The 18092-nt window shown below is 33.8% G+C and overlaps 1 protein-coding gene across 1 annotated transcript in view; it reads left to right on the top strand.

Annotated features, from left to right (window-relative positions):
* Positions 1-836: 836 nt before the first annotated feature.
* Positions 837-18092, top strand: part of LOC130901303 (extracellular sulfatase SULF-1 homolog) — a 78064-nt gene continuing 60808 nt past the window's right edge. The window contains exon 1 of the mRNA XM_057812543.1: positions 837-1104. The gene's annotated coding sequence lies outside the window, so the exon portion shown is untranslated. The remainder of the gene's footprint in view (positions 1105-18092) is intronic.

Here is an 18092-nt window from a genome sequence, read left to right as displayed (position 1 = left end):
ATGGTTCGGGGATCAAAGATTTTCCAACAATGAAGAGGTAACGTCGGCAGTTAGTGACTATTTTGAGTAGTTTGACGATTCTTATTATAAAAAGGATATGGAGCTAAAAGGAGAGCAGTATCAACATAAACACAGACATGTCTATCCTTACAATAGAATTAACTACGAAGGTGGTTTGAATGAAGAGAGAAGAAGAGACTTTTCAGAGGTTGAGTTGATTATATTGTAAGTTTCCACTATGTTTTTGTCATCTGTCAAAATTTTACATAATGGTTTTGAAAAAGTTATCTGTAAAGTGTATGTTGAAGTTACTAAATGATTATTAAAGCTCAAAGTAGATGAAATTTGTGTACATTATAGCCCAAAAACAAAATACAATCGAAACAAGAAAAACATAAACAAAATAAAAATTCTTCAAATTTGTTTCTGACAAAAAATATAGTAAATAGTAACGATAAATTGAAATTATTCCGCCCCTGTTATGTATGACCGAGATTGCTTTTAATTTTTTTTCAACTTCTATTTCCGTCTAGCTGGAGAACTTTACATTAAATATCAAAACCGCGCGTTTGAAGATTTATATTCGACTAAAGATTATTGACAGAACATAAGTTAAAATTTATGTTCTCCTCCGAAAATCGACAGTTGGGTTATGGGCGACCACATAATACAGTCTGCAACTTGTGACGGGTACGTCCACCTGGTCAAGAGGTAATAGCCGTCTTCGCTAAAGTCTATCGAATATAAACGGCCCTCTTGATATCCCTTTATTGGTGGATTGCCGGTCAACCAACACTCAATCTCAGAGAGTTGCAACACGACCCGAACGCTCGTCTGAATATCTCGCTGGCTCTCGGGCGACGTCTGGATCGAAAAACAAAAATTCTCAGTTGGCTGTGATTCTTCGCGTATCGAGTACACGGTGCGCTTCTCTTATTTCACGGCATTCTTTGTCGCTCGCGATCTTAGGTATACTGTTCATAAGTCGGACGTTTGTGATTATGTTTTGTTTGTGTCTGGTGTTTTGATTGTTTTTTGTTTCGTTGTTTTTTTTTAATTGAGTCGAACGCCAGCTTTTTTTCTTTGTTTTTATTTTATTAAAAGGTAAGTAGGAGTCGTGAAGCACGTGGCTTCTATTCGGAGTATGTTTGAAGTTTATTTTTAGAGAGGCATTAAAGTAATTAGTAAAAAAAGGACGAGTTTTTCCTTAAGGTGAACTTATGCGTGTTCTCTGCGGAAAACAAAAATAGAAATATTGTTTAAAGTTATCGACGAGTTGTTTATTTTTATTTGAGAATGGTTTTTTAACTGTATATGGTTATGTTGCATGTTAAGAAAACTTCTAGTTGTTTTTCGTCATTTTTTCATGAAGAGGTTTATAGAAAGGAACCGATAAAACGCGAGGACGTTATATAAAGTTTTCTTGTCGATTAAAAAAGTTCTGTTGGTTTAGTGACAATTATTTCTAAAATTATTTCACATCCAAGAAAAAAAATATTCAATGCTTTCGTAAATATAGAATTTTGGTTAGGTTAAGATGGAGTTTTTCAAATTACATCTTTAATATTGGCGGTTATTCAAATAAAATATATTTTTAGGTATGTTAAGTCTATCAAACGATAATGAAGTCTTTAGAAAAAAAGTTTCGGCCTTTATTCAAATATTATTCAACATTACGTTTATAAAAAAATTATGTTATTACTAGAAGTATATCGAAATACAATCACTCGTATCGTTTTTAATAGTTATTGTTTTAATATGAGAAGGAATAGCTCTATAGAAATAACTGAAAATATGTAGGGTGTTCTAGTTATGAAAAGTTACCATCATCTATCACATATCATCATCATATATTAGATTGATTGGGTATATCTACAATCTTATTCGAAAAGAACGTGAATTATCAACGTTTTCGTTTAAATAGAAATCAATTTGTTGAGGGATTTGATCTGGAAAAGTTTGGAATAAAACAAGGAAAGGCACACCTAAATGAACTTGCCTTTTGCACCATAAAGACCCATATTAGCCATGCCAAATTCATGAATGTGTTTACGCGCCAATTCCTCACAAGGTCAAGTCAATTAATCACAAAAAATTATCCGGATTTCACCACGTACTCCTCACAAATGTGACAGTTTCCCGTTTTTGGCTTTGGGAACAATTATTAAAAATATGCGACTGTGCCACTTCCGTGTATTTGGCGTTGCAAACATTTATTTAGATCTGAATGAGTCAGTTTCGTGAATATCTATTTTATGACAACCCTCAATACAACAAATTATTTCATTTGTACATTATTGCAAAAACTCACTTCCAACGGGGTAGTCAAGAAGGATATGCGTGGAAAACATCTAAAAAAACGTCTTACAAGCTTATCAATAATGATGAGCAGTTGATTAGGGAAAATATTTCCCGGCGTTTAGTAATCTTCCTGAAGACGCTCTCCACAAAAAAGTACCTTAATCCCTCTTTAAATATGTTCATTATGTATGCACTGTATAAAGAAATATACCAGAATAAAAAAAATTCAGTCTCTTCAGAAAAATATGGACAGATTTTTAGGGAATATAATTTAGGTCTCTTTTGGCCGAATAAGGACCAGTGCAAAAAGTGTTTAGAGTATATGGAAATTGCTAAAACTGAATGAATAAAAAATAGAAAAAACATTTTTACATTTACAAAGAAAAAAATTAGTACGCAAATCTAGCGATAATGACTAGAATTGTAAAAGAAGTTATATCGAAAGGCTCAGAAAGTCAAATTTTTTTTTTTTTAAAAATTAGCCATTCACAATTTGACAGCTTACAACGTAGCCAACCAAGATTTTTTTCGTTATGTTTGGGAGGAAACTCAAGAAAAAAGGGGATCAGTTGAAATATCTTCTTTCATTCTCGCACATCAAAATATTATCAGAGTTTCGCATGATGTCCGATGGTTGTGACGGCCAACAAAGAGACTTAATTTTCGCTGCGCTTCAAATTCCTTTGACTCCTCCTACTCTAAATCAAATAGATCATTGATTTTTCGAAACTGGCTACACAAAAATGGAGTACGACTCGATACACTCAAAAATAGAAGTTCCAGTCTATTCTGCAGAAGGCTGGACACAAATAATTTGTCGCGTACGGACAACGCAACGACCTTTTATAGTAAAATCAGACATACGAAGTCCTTTTTTAACTTCGATACATTCGGAACATAGTCTTTCAACATGAATCAAATTCTATAATGAAGATTTTATGGAAGTAAATTGTTCCAGAAAATGACGTACTAGAAAAGGAACATTAAACAAGTCCTACAATGATCTGGTGTCTATTTTAAATGCAAAGTTCAAAGACTTGTCTGAATTGTCATTACTTCAAAAGCAATTATGCACAATAATCGTTTCGACATGGGACTGACGACAAGCGCAAAATTTGACTTGTCACTGGCTTTCTAACCATGCTTTAGGCATTATGGACGATCTGAAATGCCGTTGATGCATGAAAGAGAAAAGAACTGCAAACCCCGTCATCCGTGAGTGCACAACACTCACATCTGTGAGAGTCAAACGTTTGGACAAGCCTTACAGTTTGCCTAGTGACATTAATAGGTTCAAAAACCATGGTGACTGATCAAAGATATCATCGGTCTTTGATAGTTTTAAGTGGGGTTTCATGGGCCTGCGAGGAAGCCAATGTGTCCCTAACCACCCACTAACTATTAAATCTGTGAATAAAATCTTTCCAATTGTCGCAATAGTTATAATGGTATAAAAGATTTTAGATTTTAGCCAAAACTTACGTGAATGGATGAATATTTGATTCCAAAATTTGACCAACTATATACGTGTTTTCCATATCTTCCATATCTAATTAAAACAATGCGACTAGTAAAATTGTAAATCCATTATCACCCTTTTCCTTTTTGTAACTAAAGGCATAATTCCCATATCCCATATTCCATATTCCCATAGCTTATATAATGTGCATATTAGACAAAAGGCTCGCAATAAATTTAAAAAGTTAGGTAGAAACATTTCAATCTTATTTATATATAAATATATTTTAGTTTTAGGATAAATGATTTATTATACGCTTATAAAAAAAATTAACAATCAAATACTTGTTTGAGGTATCACTAACAGTCATTCATTGAGCTTATTGAAAACACCTAAATCGATATTTTCAAATATTGGAAGTTGGAAGGTCATTTGAATTCAATTCATGTTATTATCAATTTTTGTTTTTTAAGTTTCTAGAAGAGTTGCTCAACGAATTCAAAGTATCTCTTCTATTTCATTCATTCCAATGGCGGACTCGTGACTCAGCGCCATATCCCAATTCAAACGATCACCTTTGCGCCACTTTCCCCAGCGTTTTCTTTTAATCACTATTCTGAAAATAAACTGACATAATAAGAAACTGTAATTGCCGCCTTCCATTCGAGGTAATTTACAAAATTGACTCTTTCGGAAATGGTGAACCTTGATGATTCCACTCCTTATTCTGCATTTTGGTGTCTAGATCATAGTTAAGTAAGAATTTCTGAAACCGTTAGTAACATTCATACCGAACACACTGTATACTACTACAACTATTTATTACTCAACATGTTCTCCTCTTAATTGGATACATTTATTACCTGCAACGTCTCTAGACCTTAAAAAAATGTTTCTTCTTGCTCTACAAACCAGACCTCCACAGCTTTTATTACCTCCTCGTTTGAAGAAAATTTACAATCTTTCAATCTTTTTTTCAGTTGAGGAAAGAGATGATAGTCGGAAGGAGCCAAATCTAGTGAATAAGGGGGGTGTTCTAGTAATTCAAATTTTGAATCACGAATTTTTTGCATGGCAACATGAGATTTGTGTGCAAGGGTGCTGTCCTGCAAAAACAAAACACCTTTGGATTACTTTCCGCGTCTTTTTTCATTAATTTTTTCCCGTAGAGTGGTCAGAAATGTCGAATAGTAATCTCCAGTTATTGTTCTACGGTTATCCAAAACATCAAGTCTCTTCATAGTAACAATTCGGTTTAAGAATTCTATATCGTTTTCAAATCGAGTACAGATCGAAAGCGATACTTTTACCCTTGCCCGCATTTGGTCATCATTCAAACATTTGGGGTTCCATTTTGCAGCAATTTTTGTCCAAATTGACGTGAACTATATGATGAACACGTTCGTATGAAATATTCAGTGCTTCAGATATCCGTTTTAGCCCAATTCGATGGTCTGATAAAATCATGTCATGAACTGCATCGATATTTTCGGGGACTGACACAGAAACTGGCCTTCCCGATCGGTCATCATCTTCAATGAACAATTTACCTTTTTTGAAGCTTGCAGTTGAATTTTTCACGGTCGCTGTTCTGCAAAAATTACCACGTGAGTGTTCATTTTGTCTAAGGAATTCATAGCCTATGATAATCGCTTGTCCGTCTATTTCTCATAATCGATTTTTTGAAAATGCTTCTCATAAAAGCACCATTACATAATAAATTCTAATACACAGTTTTTCTAAACTGGTTTAAGTTGAACATTTATTTTGTATTTTCACAATCTAATGCTCTACAGAATTATTTTTCTCAGTGCCATTTTTTTCGATTACTCAAAATTTCTAAACTATTTATTTCTTTGAAATCCTTTTATTTAAATGATCAAATTCCAAATTTAATATTGGGTATAAACCATTAAATTGATAATTTCAGTATTCATTGACTTTTCGATGTGAATTTTCTACGAATATTCACAAAAGATAGAAAGTTAGTTTACTCCATCCAATTACATTTTTAATAATAACTCATCAGAACATCTTGTATGATTTATGAGCGCTATCATTCATTTACAAAGCCCTGACCACCATTTAAAAGCTTTAGCAGCTTTTGACAATGAATAAGGTCGAAAAATTTTACGATTTTAGAAGGTATGAATGACTAACAACTATATATCAACTTTTATTATTTTTAAGAGGGGGAGAGAGAGACAGAGGTGAAAAGTCCATCAATAATAATGGAATGTTATCGTGATATATTGCAGTAATTAATTATGTAAGCCATCATAAAAACACTGATTTTATTTAAGGAATGTTAGTTTTGAAAGCAATTGGAAAATTACATAAATATAATTGAAAATTTATATACAATGTGAAGTTGAAAATTTGTGGCGACCATGCAATGTTACATTGTATTTAAGAAGACTTGATACAAGTATACAATTCTCCGGACAAACTTCTTTAATAAAACTATAATCCTTACACCTCTGACTGACCCATACCTCACCCAAGGAATCCAAAGTAACCTACTTACCTACGGCCAAATAGCATACAATTAAATTAATCATTCCCGATATACCTAACTTTGGGAAAAACTAAAACCTTCTATCTGCTCTTTGTTCCATACTTACACGAATCCAGACTAGACGTTTGAAATTGTTTGTGTATATAGATTTGTTCATATATTATAGTAAGTTTAAGTTATAGAACTTTGTTTATTGCGCTACCTCTCCACGATACTAAGATTAGCGCCCACAAATTACTGATCAATGGTGTTTTCCATCTTTAATATCGTATAGTGTTTAATCAAGAGACAAGGACCTTGTAAAAAATAATTATTAGAATTTTCTTGGTCGTAGTTTCTAAACAAAAATCTCGAATATCCAAGACTGGAAATAGAACTCCCATTTGAATTTTCTAGTTTTTTTTTTCAATTTTTCCTTCCAAATAATTACCCCTGGAAAACAGAAAGTTTCTGGTTCGATAAATGAGTATTAGATCTTCTTTCTGCCAAATTTTTGGTTTCTCAATCACCAAAGTGATTCGGTGCTCTTATTTTCTCATAGAAAGGTGTTCAATAAAAGATAATGCCATTTTGAACGTTTTGGAACAATTGTAAACAGACATTACAAAAGTAAATATATAGTTCTGAAATATTAACGGTCTAAAAGGCAAATTATTTTCTTTATGACTTGATTCTTGTACTTCTTGACGCATCCCTCGTTTGAAATATTTTAATTTAGTTCGTTTTTTTGCTATTTTTAGATGATGAATTCAATTATATGATTTCGTACGTTTTGCTCAGCAATGTTTAGAATTTTTAATTTAGTTCAGATAGAATAGAACAGTTAATAATTTCCGCTGAAGCCTGCGTCGCATCCTACAGCTTATTGTGTTCGAAATTTGAGTCTTTTAATAAAAAATTTAAAATCCTGTTCATATAATTTACACGCCAAATTAGAAAAAAAAATGTAATACGGTTAGAATCTGAAGTAACGAAAATCTAAGTTCGCAAGATAGTGACAGAATACTATAAGGAATTTTGGATTCGTAACTTATTCGTTAGGTTATTGATTCCAATTTGTAAATTAATTCATATTGTCATCTTCATTGCACCATTGGATGACATGTGTATGTTGTTCTTAGCAACTAAACTATAATGCGACAGCGATTAGACAACACGCTGGGAGAAGCAACGCATATTATCCTGTCAGTAACTAGTTAAAATTGTTTTTTATTGGTTCAATGGTGAAAATAATGGATAATTACAATCAAGTAAATTTTGTTGGTATTGTCTATCAAACTACAACTTTTCCTGTGTCGATCGCCGAAAAATTCCATATCGAAATTGTTAATACCGAGAGTAGCGCTGCTACAGAAGAAGTACACATGCGCAAAAGGTTAACGACAGTCAGTATGAATTCTATTCTTTCGAATGCAATGTCTACCGTCTCTGTAGACAAACCAGTGTAGCCCTTCGTTTGTTTTTTTTGTCGTAAAAGTAGAAAAACAGATTGTTGTTAAATTTGCAACTGAAATTTATAATAAGTGGCAATGAATTTTATCGTGTCCACGTGTATTTGAGTGGTTTAAGCGTTTTAAAGATGCCCGAGAAGATGTTGAAGATGATTCACGTTCGCCCTTCCACGCTAAAATATTTGTATTGATATTTCAAATGCGATTGAAAATGACACAAAGTTATCAGAAAAGGTCAACAACAAGATTTGATTCTGTTGAAGCTTTGAAAGAAAAAGCGGCTCGGGTCCTGAAGGAACGGACAGTAAAAGACTTCCCTGCACTGTTTAGAACAACGGAAGATTCGCATTGAGCGATATAGGGATAGATGCGGAGTGTATATTGAAGGATATAATAAATGATATTTATTAATAGTATTAGTATTATTAATAGCCATACCTCGTACATATAAACGCGGCTTATGTGGCTGAAATTTTGACCATTCAAAACATCAACTTTTTAATAAACATTTTCCTCTATATTTACATATAATATCACCTGGATTTTGAAATTTCAACTATAATTGCAGTACAAATAAAGAAATTCCAATTTTTGAACAAATGAATTGGGTATCAGCATGAAATACTCAAATTTTCGAGGGTTGGGTGCGAGGAGCGCACCTGGATCGAGCTCATAGGCACATTTAGAAAGCATTTCGTACATCTAGCACACACTACATGTATCGATATCGAAAGATCATTCGACGAGCGCACAAGAAAATTTTATCTGCCGAAGTGAGCCCTATTGATGGTAAAACATACGAACTTTTGAAAATCAATATCATCAAGACAAAACGAAAAACCATCAGCAACATCTAAGATTTTCCAAAATGAGCGAGTGATCAATACAATATGAAATATTGATTAAAAATTGAATATTTTTGAATGAGTGCATTTTTCGTATTAGGTTCAAAATAATTAAAAGATTGCATATTTTTAATTTTCCACAAAAAAGCCTATAAAAATCATCGCACACCCCCTATCGACTTGGGATTGTGGGGGTAATAAAGAAAAGTGTACTGAACAAAAAAATTATTCCAACCGTCGGCCATCCCTTGTTAATAAAATAGAGACGGTTGAAGAATAAAAATTTGACATTTTCGGAATTACGTATGTTAACAAATTATAAATTTCATTTGAAAATATATTAACAAAAAATACAGCTAAATAGTTAAAATAATATGTGAAAAATATATGAAATTAATTTAATGGAATTATAAACAATTATAACAACCTAACCTAAATTAAATGTATATTTACAAAATTAAATTTCTTGTATGTTTACAAAATCTTAATGTTAATATTGTGCATTATCCTATTATCTATTTTTCTAAGAATAATTTTCTCTAGGATAAGGTTTTATAACATAAATTAAGTAAAAATTTGTTACATTTAAAAGTATTCATATAATAAGTGATCAACTGGAATGAGTTATATTAAAAACTTTGAAGTTGTATAAAATTATCAAAAACAATGACCGACGACTAATTCCACCTTCCATATATTGTAATTACCTCCCACTAACACTCTCCACAACCCCAAGTCGATAGGGGGAGGGGGATGATTTTTAGATAATTATCACAAGCCTTTTAATTTAATAATGGTTAGGTTAGGTTAGAAGACTATGACTATAATCGCATTGATGAGAAAGTATTAACTCTTCTTTTATTTACGGTGCCGCCAATTGGGGTGACTTTGCCCCTCGGGGTATCTTTGCCCAGTTTTTGAGAAAATGTTCAGTACATAAAAATGGTTGATCCAAGTGACACCAGCTGCGTCTGATGTATTTGGATCAACCTTCCCAGATTCTTAGATAAAAGGTGAGTTGAATCAACTATATAGTTTATTGAGGTATATAATGAGGATTGACTATGAGTTGTTGTTTTTGTTTAAGTCGTTTGATTAAAATTAAAAAACCTTGTGCGTAAAGTCACCAGAAAACGGGGTTTCTTTGCCCACCTAGTTTTCTTGTTTAATCTTCATTAAATTACCATTTTTTAATATTGTAATGCTAATTTTACCTAATTATTAAAGTCTTATTATAACCATCATACGTTGTTCTATCTACATTACAAATTGAACAAAATGTTTGCCAACACCAAGTACTTCTGAAGCTCAGAGAAGAAAGCATGATACTGGAAGGGAGAGTACTAGTAAAGACGAGGACGAATATTCTATGCATGACTCTATTCTCTCCTCGATAGAATATTAGACGAACCATGAAGAAGACTAACTGTTTCCTCTGGCCAACGTATGGAAACAGATAGCATCATATGCTATGTTGGAGATTTCCTTGTTGTTGAACTTAAAGGAAATCAGTGGCACGTTACATGGCAAAAATACTAAGTTTTTGTATTGATGCGGACATAGGACATGCGAACATCTGAAAAGAGAAAAACATTCAGATTATCTGAAATTTTAGATGAGTCGTGCATTCAACGCGAAGACATTGTTCCCAAAGCTGATACTCTACAAGAAAGAAGAGAAGCTTTCCATTTTTTCCAAATATTTCTGAAGTGTTTTTTAATCGTTTTAAGTGTTTGTGTATTTGGCAATGCTTTATTCTCATTAAGTATTTTTCATAATCTGTTTATTGAAGAATTATGTTTGGTGTAATTCAAGATTTTTCTATAAAAATATACACTAAATAAAATAAATTTAATTTTTTAATATCTTCAATCTTGGTGCTTCCAACATGCCAGAGTGTAAAATTGCCCACATCGGGAATATGAACCTATAAACATAGGAAAATAGTGGGGGGCAAAGTTACCCCTATCATGGCGATGACTTTGCCCACCCAGTTTTTAATTTTTCAGTGGTTTCAAATCATAGTCGCACAAATGTGGTGATTTTTTTCTGGAAAATCCATCTAGAAATATCATAAATTTGATTGCAAATCTATAAAAATGTGCGGTCGAACCACCGTGTGCTCAATGCACGTATTCATTTCGAGTGCCCTTAGTAGGAGCTTGCAAGCTTCAGCAGAATTTATTAGAGAATAATTGGAGGTTATCGACGTATTTTCAATTAGCAATTTCGAAAAAAAAAATAATAAATAATCGGTATATAATCAGTTTAGAAAACTAACTCTAGTACTAAAAGAAAAGTATTAATATTATCTTGCCTTACAAGTTACAAAATTTGGAAAATCAAAATTGCTACTTTCAATTAAATGAATAATAAGTACCTACTATATTTATATATTTTCTATAAAAGGCAATACTCCGGAAACAAGATAATCTCTTTCTTAAAACGAACTGTTTTGCTTACCTGTGATATCTCTATTGTTCGCTAAATACATCCCCATTGTAAAGCACATCTACCAAGAAACACACTCATTCTTAGCTGTTGAACAAATCGACAAAAGACTAGTGAGAATTCCAAATGAAACCTGAATATTTCGATGAATGTCAAAAAGGCGGCAAGTCAACCTCTTACATTTTAGCGTTAAATTTATAATGTTCTTCTTCACCCACAAACATGCTTTGAAATAAAATATTTATTTATAACTGTGAATGTTTATTGCTCTTTAAAGTCATTTCGTATACAGCAGTAGCTTGTAAATAATATACCAGATGTCTCAAGTATCCGTTACTTTATTGAAAATAGACACCTCAGAACGTGACACATACAATGTTTAATTTATATTCAAGAAAAATACTTAAATTTCTCTATCAAATTTCTTTTATTTATTCCCCAAAAATTACTCAATAACCTTGCGATTTAATAAATTTTGTAGTTTCATAATAAAGACGCGATTTTATAGTTTGAAAGATATTTTCTTATTCAATATGTTTTTTTAAATGTACTAGTCTAATGTATGGATTTCACTTCTGAAGTGAAAGATTTACGTTTTGAGATATATAGGCCTTCAAGAACCAGAGGAAATAAGTCTTGGGAATTGGGTGGATGCTGCAAGAGTTAGTACTGAAATTCACTTATTTTCGCAATGTTTCTTTGAGTATGAGGCCATTTTTATGAGAAATTATTTCTTTTCTTATGTAAACCAACTAATCTTTCAACCAGTTGTTTCAGAAGAGTAAAATGATAGCCAAACATAATCCTTTTGAATCTTTTATCCATACAAAAATGTAAGATATATAAACCCCAAAGACCACGAAGTATTTTTGAAAACCAAAAGCATCAAGGAGCTCACTACTAAATGACTTATTGACCAGGAGAAACATTTTTATTTTTTAAGAATGTTGAATTAACCAATTGTTAGATTTGATTGGACCAACATTATCAAAAATAAATTTCATTTTTCAATAGAGAACTAATTGAGTTTTTGAAATTATGATATGGCCTTCTTTTTGTATGACCGTATCTAATCAATTGTATGGATAAAACATGCAATACGTAGTATGAAATTAACTCTTTTGCGAAATTATGTATTCAGCAAACGCATGTATCGTACGCTATATCGGTTCTACTTGCTTTAGAGCCAAACCATCATGCTAAGACGGCAAAGAAGAAGAAGAAAAGAGAAGAAAAAGAAATTACAGTGTCCATCCTATTTGAGAAGTGGATATGACGGATTTCTATCGAGATCTAGAAAGCCACCCTCAAAGGTATTTTGAATTTATGCAGATGTCTGTTAGAACATTCGATTGCATTTGAAAAAATCTAGAGCGAGAAAAAAAACTTGCAAGATACTAATCTCTTCTGAAAAGCACATGCGGTTAAATCGAGAGTGAAAACTTACGGGGATAACAGCCAGGCGACACCACCGCGTTGTCGCCTGCCAACTGGCGATGTAAAACAGATACTTGTGACGTCGCCGCCGCCTTATGCCTGGAAGTAGAACGGCAGCGTTAGCCTTTGGTTTTGATACAGGACCATGGTAATATTGGAAAAGAAGGTAGATAGGAGCAAAACCAATTATTGAGACAACCTCCAGGGGCTGCGACAGGCAAAGACTTTCTTGGGAAACTATAACCAGAGAACATAAGCTGAATGTATCAGCCTCTAAGTAAGAACAATCTACGAATACTAACAGGAATCTTATCGGGGTTGCTTCAATAGACATCTTAAGACGCTAGACGTGCAGATTTTGTTTCACAGTGGACGAAATCCTTTCAAAGTGTGAAACACAACGGAACTCCGAAGCACTACAGAAGAGAGTATGAAATGAAAGACGAGGATCTTTAGCATCTACATCCATCCCACGTTCTGTACTTTCTAAAATGAATGATATTGACCGATCAGCTGTAAACACTGGGTTCCCTAGTATCGCAGCAAGAAAGGGGGGCACATTAAATCCTTTGGGTTGCAATATACATGATACCCCAATATCTACATACATACATACATGGTAGTATGACCAAGTCTCTGTTCCATTTATAAAATGGTATATTAGTCATTTTACGCAGATCTGCAATGCAAGACATCAAACAAATCTCTGGCCAATGAACGATCTTGCATAATCGTATCCTCTATTTTTTCTTCGTTTTTTTTTGGCATTGATCCACCCATCCTTCTTTTAAAGCAACAGCACAACTGCCCACTGATAAAATCCAGGGTGAATAATTTTTTATTTCTGTACGATCTACAAGATTTTTCGTAGTAAAAAAATATTATCATGCGTCAACTTTAAATACCTGGGAAAATACAAATGAAATGCCACAACTGCTTATAAAGAAGTAGTACTACTCTAAGAAAATGATATACGATGGCCGGTTTTTTTTCAACCTCCGATAGGCTATAAATGAAAAACAAGTTCATATAAAACAATAATTTTATTACCAAAAGATTGGTACACGTATGGTTACTTTTCGACATAATCCGAAGAGTTTGAGACATTTGTCATAGCTGCGGACAAGCTTTTCAATACCCTCATCAAAGAAAGTTGCCGCCAATGAATTCAAGTAGAGTACGAAACAGACTATGAAACTTCTGGAAATTCCGTAGACAAAGCAGTAATGGTGAATTTGCGGTTTTCTTTAACCATTGTGTCAACTCGTTAAACCAGGTCATCTGAATCGACAAATTTGCGTGTTGGCCCTCTTCATCATGCACATCATTACGGCCATCTTCAAACTTTCGACAACATTCACGCACAACACCATCATAAAGTTTTCCCCATACACATGACTCATTCTCCGATGGATTTCTGCGGCACTATGGCCTTGAGCCTGTAGAAAATGAATCACACTTCGCAGTTCACACTTGGCGGGAGCATCAATAATGGACATGTTTACGTGGCTGTAGCACAACGCCGACTGACGCCTGATTTTCGACAATGTCGGAGTGTGTAGTGCGAAAACTACAGCGCATGCCCGCTTTCTCTGCACGGAGCGATCGGATGTTGAAACAAAACGGCCCTCGTATCTATTACTACTATACTACAAATGTAGATAAAATAGTTGTAGTAGTCCCTGTAAGCCATAGATTCTTACATATGTAAGTCGCAGCTGCGCGAACTGACCAAAGATTAAAAGTTATTTTTAGTTATTTTCCGTGTATTTTCGGTTTAAATCAAAAATAGTTTTCTCGTGTGTGTAGCTGATTACTATTTAAGTGTTTTGATTTTTGATTTTTCATTTATCTGATTTACGTCTACAGTTTTTAATATATTTGATAAAGGAAGCTTGACTACTTAGTATCTCTAACGCTTGTCATTTATAAAAGTTACGTGATGTTGATCTCAAATGAAACTCGCTAATAGTATGGTATGGTATATAGAGAATTTGTACATGCAAAAGTAGCCAACGTTTATTGAAGTCAAATTAAAGTGGGGAAATGATACCTATTACACAATCGTTCGGAATTTTCTATTCGCTTAAGTTAGTTAGTATTCTCTTCTTAATTATCTAAAGTTCTTCTGTTCGGTATTACGACAACTTCTACTCAAGTGAAATGGATACAATAGGTTTTACAGTAACAATTTCCTTTTTATTGCATTCTGTTTGTATTCAACCAGACGGTTATTTCTATTTTTTTATCGCAGCTGTTAGCAATTGTTCTAGTGGCCACGAAGGGTCAGTATCCATAACAATTACGAAACGTTCTGGAATATTAAATCCAGCGAATGGATTGAGTTTTAGCCTTTTTTCCTTTTAAATTACCCAGATGAAAAACTGTACCACAAAAATTTCCCGAGGCAATTTATTTGTAATTTTAGAATTTTGTTTGATGCATTTATGGGGTTTATGAATGGAATATCTCTGGGATTTACTGTAGCTATAAATGCTAACTGAAATTGTTTTTCATACGATGTGGTTGTATTTGATCCTTTTCTGTATTTCTTAACGTGAGAGCGTGTTGAAATACATGGATAAGTCGTTTGAGCAGCATTCAGGGTCTGTTCTGAAAGTAGTAGGACTAATTTAAAAAAAATATTTATTAAAATAGTAAAAACTATTATCCTATTTTTCAAAATAGCATCCTTCCGCAACTAGACACTGTTTTCGTACGCCTCCAGGAATTTTGGATTGGAATGCTGTGCAGTTCCTGCGTTACGGCCTGTTGGACCGCCTCTACCGATCCGTGATGTTTTTTCCTTAATTGTCGATTTTATTCTCGGCTATAGACAAAAGTTTAGTGGAGCCAAAAAGATCTTGGCAGGCCGCTTTCCGGATGACTTTTGCTCCTCTGACAACACTCGCGGCACCAACTACGCACGCACTTTCCTCAAGTTTTCAGTCAAGATCGTAAAGGTTTGGATTCTAAGATCACTGCAAAATAAATTTTTCACTTGCTACACTTTTCGTTGGTCTTGCTGGTCGAATGGCGGCCATATCAGTCGTTGTCTTCTACTCTTACTTTCTCGAAACAGCTTTTGACACTCAAAAACACTCGTTGTAGCCATGAAACGCTTCATGATTTTCCGTGACAAGGAGTTGCGATAGGGGTTTACAGAGCAAGCGATCTGCTCTCTTCAGTGGCCGGGAACTGACTCTACTTTAAACGTGACCACAGGATTGCCAAGGAAAAAACCAGTCCTACTTTCATAAAAGTACATCATTAAATTAAATACATATTTTGACCAATCGTTAGCGAATTAATTTGAACGAAAATGAATATGTACATGTTAGTTATACTTACAATAACAATAATTGATAATTATCAATTAGAATAAATGATTTTCAAATTCGGGAAGGTAGTGCACAGATGTGATCTTCGTCATCAGGCAGATCGCAGAAAAAACGATTGAGTATAACAGACCACCATTGATGTGCTTTATAGATCTACAAAAAGCCCTCGATTGAGTACAACTAAAAGACGTAGTACATCTACTATACGATAAACAAATACCTTATGACTTGATGAAAACCATTGAAAAGATACATGGACAACAAAATCCAAGCCTAGGTGAACGGAGTGCTAACGGAGGAAATAGCGGTACACAAAGGGATGCGCCCGGAAGACTCCTTAAGCCCTTTGCTTTTCTATATCATTATGGACGAAGTAATTAAGAAAGTAGGAAAGCTAAGTGGCTACCAGATGGGAGACCGAAATATTATCGCTGATGATGCTGTTCTAGACGCAAAAAATGAAGATGATCTTCAAAGGCTTTTACATGTGTTTAACTGCACAGCTAAATCTTTCAATATGATGATATCTGCATCCAAAACAAAGTGTATGACCACATCCAAAACTCCGATAAGGTGTAAGCTAGTCGTAGATGACCATTTAATTCATTAAGTAATGAAATTCAAATACCTGGGAATCGAGATTTCAGGATTTGGAGACGTAGAAAACGAAGTAAGAGAGCAAACAACTAAAGCCTTAAGAATAGCAGCATGTTTGAACGAAACCATAAACAAGGCCACGGTAAGACCCATAATGACCTACACCGCAGAGACACGTACAGAAACGGCGAAAACCAAAAGAATGATGGAAACAGAAGAGATGTGCTACGCAGGATAGCCGGAAAAACCCTACCGGACAGGGAAAGATGTGAGAACATCAGAAAATTGTGCAAAATAGATGACGTCAACGAATGGGTTCTATCAAGAAAGAAAGAATGGAATGAGCACATAAGTCGTATGAATAACAACAGACTGGTCAAGATAGCGCGCGATAAATCCCCATTGGGCCGAAGAAGTACCGGCCGACTCAGAAAAAGGTGGAGCGGCAACCTTGAAGCAGGATAGGAGGCAAGGATGTCGAAGATAAAACATGCGACACGCCTAATACACGAAAGAAGAAGATTCTCAAATTCCCCATGCGAACTTTGGATACGGTGAATAGGTACACTGAAAGTTTATAAATATGTATTGATTGCTTGAAAGGAATTCTACCCTGTCAATGTACAATAAAATACTGTTATATAAGCAAATTTTGAAACACATATGGTATTTAGCTTTCAATTTAATAACTAATTAAAATACTTATAAAAAAATTGTAATTTGTGTTAATTTTATAACTATATACCATTTCTCTAATATATTTTATACCCTGATAATGAATTAAAGCACATGTGCTTGTATTGTAGCTCTTTATAGCCACATAAATCATTTTACCAACTTTCTGTCTTTTCATGATCTTCGTATTCCAGTTATTAGTATTCTTGACTTCGCACCACTAAACAGAGAAATGTACTCTTAAATCAACAGTAATTGACTAGAAGCGTTTTCTCCCTAGAGACCCTTAAGTCACATCAAAAATTACTCATCCTCAACACCCCAGTTGTGTCATTAGATAACCTCCCCTACCTCAGTGTAATTTATGTCGTGTTGGGGTAGATATTTCCCTCAATAGTAACATACAGGGTGTGAAATGTGTAAATTCCTTTTGATTTATATCGAAATGTTTACTAAATCCAAACTGGCTGCGTTAAATAAAAATCGAGTTCAGTGACACGGTTTTTAATCAAGCGAAGTTTGCAACTTTGCACATGCTTTCATCGAGTTATGCTTGCTCTTAAAAGCGGGTCATAATTTTTTTAATATAATGTACCATTAGGTTAAAATTATATTATTAAACGTCATATTGAAGTAATTTTGTTCCATCGACATTGAGAAATACCAAAACGAGAGATTTTAACATAATGTCTAAAGTTGAAGTTTATTGAGCGATTGTCCTGGCATCAGGAGCATAGTAGCAGGCAGAGTGTGAATCAGGCACGGATCTAGAGATCTGTATCGGGGGGGGGGCACAGACAAGAATTAAAAAAAAAGATCATCGAAATTCAAATCAAATATAATTCTGTGTTTTTCTATTTTTTATATGCCAAACGAGAAATATATATTTTTATTTAAGGATAGAATGTTTATTCTATAAAACGAAATCAAATCTGGGGTTGAGTTGAGCAATTGTGTCAATAATAATTTCTATGTTTAACTCTATGTCTGGATGAATACTTGATAAAGCTTTTCTGA

Source organism: Diorhabda carinulata, chromosome X, assembly GCF_026250575.1.
Source record: "Diorhabda carinulata isolate Delta chromosome X, icDioCari1.1, whole genome shotgun sequence".
In the NCBI taxonomy this organism is placed as follows: domain Eukaryota; kingdom Metazoa; phylum Arthropoda; class Insecta; order Coleoptera; family Chrysomelidae; genus Diorhabda; species Diorhabda carinulata.
This window is presented reverse-complemented; position numbering and strand designations above follow the sequence as displayed.